This window comes from Oncorhynchus masou, unplaced genomic scaffold (assembly GCF_036934945.1).
Source record: "Oncorhynchus masou masou isolate Uvic2021 unplaced genomic scaffold, UVic_Omas_1.1 unplaced_scaffold_3106, whole genome shotgun sequence".
Classification (NCBI taxonomy): domain Eukaryota; kingdom Metazoa; phylum Chordata; class Actinopteri; order Salmoniformes; family Salmonidae; genus Oncorhynchus; species Oncorhynchus masou.
In genome coordinates, this window is record NW_027009524.1 from 37,942 (window position 1) to 43,941 (window position 6,000).

The window sequence follows — 6,000 nt, forward strand, 5'->3', positions numbered from 1 at the left end:
TAACAGGGATGAAGAGACTGTGGTTCGTTGACAAAAGAGCAGGGGTGAAAGGTTATGTTGACAGCACGTAAACTGACCTCCTCCCTGCTGTTCTGACATCTCCTACTCCCTGCTGTTCTGACATCTCCTACTCCCTGCTGTTCTGACATCTCCTCCTCCACCCTGCTGTTCTGACACCCATCCCCCTGTCATCTCCTCCTCCTCTCTGTGTTATCCTCATCCTCCTCCTCTGTGTGTTATCCTCCTCCTCTGTGTGTTATCCACCTCCTCCTCCTCTGTGTGTTATCCTCCTCCTCCTCTCTGTGTGTTATCCTCATCCTCCTCTGTGTGTTATCCTCCTCCTCCTCTCTGTGTGTTATCCTCCTCCTCCTCTCTGTGTGTTATCCTCCTCCTCTGTGTGTTATCCTCCTCCTCTGTGTGTTATCCTCCTCCTCTGTGTGCTATCCTCCTCCTCCTCCTCTCTGTGTGTTATCCACCTCCTCCTCCTCTCTGTGTGTTATCCACCTCCTCCTCCTCCTCTGTGTGTTATCCTCCTCCTCTGTGTGCTATCCACCTCCTCCTCCTCTCTGTGTGTTATCCACCTCCTCCTCCTCTCTGTGTGCTATCCACCTCCTCCTCCTCTCTGTGTGTTATCCACCTCCTCCTCCTCTCTGTGTGTTATCCACCTCCTCCTCCTCTCTGTGTGTTATCCACCTCCTCCTCCTCTCTGTGTGTTATCCACCTCCTCCTCCTCCTCTGTGTGTTATCCTCCTCCTCTCTGTGTGTTATCCTCCTCCTCCTCTGTGTGTTATCCTCCTCCTCCTCTGTGTGTTATCCTCCTCCTCCTCCTGTGTTATCCTCCTCCTCCTCTGTGTGTTATCCACCTCCTCCTCCTCTCTGTGTGTTATCCTCCTCCTCCTCTCTGTGTGTTATCCTCCTCCTCTCTGTGTTATCCTCCTCCTCTGTGTGTTATCCTCCTCCTCTGTGTGCTATCCACCTCCTCCTCCTCTCTGTGTGTTATCCACCTCCTCCTCCTCTCTGTGTGTTATCCTCCTCCTCTCTGTGTGTTATCCTCCTCCTCCTCCTCTGTGTGTTATCCTCCTCCTCCTCTCTGTGTTATCCTCCTCCTCCTCCTCCTCTGTGTGTTTATCCTCCTCCTCCTCCTCTCTGTGTGTTATCCTCCTCCTCCTCTGTGTGTTATCCTCCTCCTCCTCTCTGTGTGTTATCCTCCTCCTCCTCCTCCTCTGTGTGTTATCCTCCTCCTCCTCCTCCTCTGTGTGTTATCCTCCTCCTCCTCTCTGTGTGTTATCCTCCTCCTCCTCTCTGTGTGTTATCCTCCTCCTCCTCCTCTCTGTGTGTTATCCTCCTCCTCCTCTCTGTGTGTTATCCTCCTCCTCCCTCTGTGTGTTATCCCTCCTCCTCCTCTCTGTGTTATCCACCTCCCTCCTCCTCTCTGTGTGTTATCCACCTCCTCCTCCTCTCTGTGTGTTATCCTCCTCCTCCTCCTCTGTGTGTTATCCTCCTCCTCCTCTCTGTGTGTTATCCACCTCCTCCTCCTCTCTGTGTGTTATCCTCCTCCTCCTCTCTGTGTGTTATCCTCCTCCTCCTCCTCTCTGTGTTATCCTCCTCCTCCTCCTCTCTCTGTGTTATCCTCCTCCTCTGTGTTATCCTCCTCCTCCTCTCTGTGTTATCCCTCCTCCTCCTCTGTGTTTATCCTCCTCCTCCTCTCTGTGTGTTATCCTCCTCCTCCTCCTCTCTGTGTGTTATCCTCCTCCTCCTCTGTGTGTTATCCTCCTCCTCCTCTGTGTGTTATCCTCCTCCTCTGTGTTATCCTCCTCCTCCTCTCTGTGTGTTATCCTCCTCCTCTGTGTGTTATCCTCCTCCTCTGTGTTATCCTCCTCCTCTGTGTGTTATCCACCTCCTCCTCCTCTCTGTGTGTTATCCTCCTCCGTGTGTTATCCTCCTCCTCCTCTCTGTGTGTTATCCTCCTCCTCTCTGTGTGTTATCCTCCTCCTCTGTGTGTTATCCTCCTCCTCCTCTGTGTGTTATCCTCCTCCTCCTCTGTGTGTTATCCTCCTCCTCTCTGTGTGTTATCCTCCTCCTCTGTGTGTTATCCTCCTCCTCCTCTCTGTGTGTTATCCTCCTCCTCCTCTGTGTGTTATCCTCCTCCTCCTCTGTGTGTTATCCACCTCCTCCTCCTCTCTGTGTTTTATCCTCCTCCTCTGTGTGTTATCCTCGTCCTCCTCTGTGTGTTATCCTCCTCCTCTCTGTGTTTTATCCTCCTCCTCTGTGTGTTATCCTCGTCCTCTCTGTGTGTTATCCTCCTCCTCTCTGTGTTATCCTCCTCCTCTCTGTGTTTTATCCTCCTCCTCTGTGTGTTATCCTCCTCCTCTCTGTGTTTTATCCTCCTCCTCTGTGTGTTATCCTCCTCCTCTCTGTGTGTTATCCTCCTCCTCTCTGTGTGTTATCCTCCTCCTCTCTGTGTGTTATCCTCCTCCTCTGTGTGTTATCCTCCTCCTCCTCTGTGTTATCCTCCTCCTCCTCTGTGTGTTATCCTCCTCCTCCTCTGTGTGTTATCCTCCTCCTCTGTGTGTTATCCTCCTCCTCTCTGTGTGTTATCCTCCTCCTCCTCTCTGTGTGTTATCCTCCTCCTCTCTGTGTGTTATCCTCCTCCTCTCTGTGTGTTATCCTCCTCCTCTCTGTGTGTTATCCTCCTCCTCTCTGTGTGTTATCCTCCTCCTCTCTGTGTGTTATCCTCTTCTTCTTCTTTCACAGCAGGCTGTAGCTGTGCAGTCTGGCTAACTTCCAGTCAAACTCCCTCTGAGTCCCTGGGGATATATTTAGGTTGCTGTTACCACCTCCCTCCCTCTCCCCACGCTCACAGAGCCCTGGCATAACTCTGCTCTCGATGCCTCCCCGAGGTTACGAGTTACATCTGACAGGCGTGTGTGTGATTCTCAAGCCTATTAAAGAGGCTTCGACAGACACTTCAAAACCAGCAGGAACAACATCCCGGCAGTTAGCACAGACTGATGTCACACCAGCACAACATCAACATTGCGCAATCAGACAGTCACACCAACAGACGGTGATGTCCGCCCGGAACACGATTCTGCACTGAGGAACCGTCGCCCCGGGACACGATTCTGCATATGAACCGTCCACCCAGGACACGATTCTGCACTGTGAACCGTCCACCAGGGACACGATTCTGCACTGTGAACCGTCCACCAGGGACGATTCTGCAATGTGAACGTCCACCCGAGGATGCGATTCTGCACTGTGAACCGTCCACCAGGGACACGATTCTGCACTGTGAACCGTCCACCAGGGACACGATTCTGCACTGGGAACCGTCCACCGGGACCGCGATTCTGCACTATGAACCGTCCACCCGGGACCGCGATTCTCTGAACCGTCCACCAGGGACGCGATTCTGCACTGTGAACCGTCCACCAGGGACGCGATTCTGCACTGTGAACGTCCGCCGGGACGCGATTCTGTACTGTGAACCGTCCGCCCGGGACACGATTCTGCACTATGAACCCGTCCACCGGGACGATTCTGCACTGAACCGTCCACCAGGGACACGATTCTGCACTGTGAACCGTCCACCAGGGACACGATTCTGCACTGTGAACCGTCCGCCCGGGACACGATTCTGCACTGTGAACCGTCCACCCGGGACACGATTCTGCACTGTGAACCGTCCACCCGGGACACGATTCTGCACTATGAACCGTCCACCAGGGACACGATTCTGCACTGTGAACCGTCCACCGGGACACGATTCTGCACCGAACCGTCCACCGGGACACGATTCTGCACTGTGAACCCGTCCACCCAGGACCACGATTCTGCACTGTGAACCCGTCCACCCGGGACCACGATTCTGCACTATGAACCGTCCGCCCGTCCCACGATTCTGCACTGTGAACGTCCACCGGGACACGATTCAGCACTGTGAACCGTCCACCAGGGACACGATTCTGCACTGTGAACCGTCCACCAGGGACACGATTCTGCATCAGAACCGTCCACCAGGGACGCGATTCTGCACTGTGAACCGTCCGCCCGGAACCACGATTCTGCACTGTGAACCGTCCGCCCGGACTGCGATTCTGCACTGTGAACCGTCCACCCGGGACACGATTCTGCACTATGAACCGCCCACCAGGGACACGATTCTGCACTGTGAACCGTCCATTAGGGACACGCGATTCTGCACTGGAAAATCCGCCCGGGACACGATTCTGCACTGGGAACCGTCCACTCCGGGACACGATTCTGGGCACTGTGAACCGTCCACCAGGGACACGATTCTGCATGTGAACCGTCCACCAGGACACGATTCTGCACTGGGAAATCCGCGGGACCACGATTCTGCACTGGGAACCGTCCACCTGGGACACGATTCTGCACTGTGAACCGTCCACCAGGGACTGCGATTCTGCACTGTGAACCGTCCACCAGGGACACGATTCTGCACTGTGAACCGTCCACCCGGAACCACGATTCTGCACTGTGAACCGTCCGCCCGGGACGTTCTGCTGTGAACCGTCCGCCGGAACACGATTCTGCACTGTGAACCCCGTCCACCGGGACACGATTCTGCACACTATGAACCGTCCTGGGGACACGATTCTGCACTGTAGACCGTCCACCAGGGACACGATTCTGCACTGGGAACCGTCCGCCCGGGACACGATTCTGCACTGGGAACCGTCCACCCGGGACACGATTCTGCACTGTGAACCGTCCACCCGGGACACGATTCTGCACTATGAACCGTCCACCGGGACACGATTCTGCACTGTGAACCGTCCACCAGGGACACGATTCTGCACTGTGAACCGTCCACCCGGGACACGATTCTGCACTGGGAACCGTCCACCCGGGACACGATTCTGCACTAAGATAACTGTATTTAGGCTGTGAATCAACCCCCCCGTAGTAACTATGGCTGTTCTTAAAAAGGTTCTACGAAAACCTAAGCTTATTAATAATGAGATTGCAGCTCAGGATTACAACAATAAAACCCATATTAAAAGAAAACAGCCACTAAGCTAAGGTGGTGGTGGTAATACAGTGGAGATAAACCGTTATATATATATATATATATCACACTTAACTACACCAACCCCTCGGTGACGCTCCTTAATAACAACACCACCAAAACAGCAGCATGTTTCAGGCCTTAGTCGTAGGGTAAACTAGATTTTTGTTTTAAAAGGTCGAGCTACAAGGGGAAACTAATGATTCTTCTCTCAGATTTGAAGGAAAATCACAGTGAATACATTTTTCCCACAGGGGGTGAGTGAGGGAGAGAGTGAGAGAGTGACAGTGAGAGAGACAGTGAGAGTGACAGTGAGAGAGACAGTGAGAGAGAGACAGTCTGTCAGTACTAAACTGGTCTTCCGACAGTAATGGGAATGAGATAAAAACAGACTCCCTACAACGAACTGAGCATATTCATTTCACCTCAATGTTCTCAATTTGTGATATGTTGCTGGCTTTAACCAGCCTGTAACCAGCTGGCCGGTGAGATATGTTGCTCTGACATCATTGCTCTGACATCATTGCTCTGACATCATTGCACATGTGATAGAACAGAAGCACATGTACTTTAGTTTCCCTTTTCCACCACCTCCGCTTCCTCAACAAAACCAAATCAACAACGACGGTGCTGGGGTGGACAGTAGCCATGTGTCCTCCTGCTGCGGACTCCATGTTTATCTCCTCTGTCTGTGTGTTAATGTACAGTCATACAGCCTGTGTCAGTGTGGAGCTGTAGTTTAACCTTGACATGTTTACAGGAGCCGTCCTCATAGCTGCCTGGTCCAAGGGGCTGGTGGAGGGAGGGAGGGGAGGAGGAGGGAGGGTGTAGGGAGGGGCTGGTGGAGGGAGGGAGGGAGGGGGAGGAGGGAGGGGTGGAGGGAGGGAGGAGTGGAGGAGTAGAAGGGAGGGGAGGAGGGAGGGAGGGAGGGGTGGAGGAGGGAGGGGTGGAGGGCGGGAGGAAGG

The 6,000-nt window shown here is 53.5% G+C and overlaps 1 pseudogene; it reads right to left on the bottom strand.

Annotated features, from left to right (window-relative positions):
* Positions 1 to 4,760, bottom strand: part of LOC135534180 (band 4.1-like protein 3) — a 42,169-nt pseudogene extending 37,409 nt beyond the window's left edge.
* Positions 4,761 to 6,000: the final 1,240 nt, after the last annotated feature.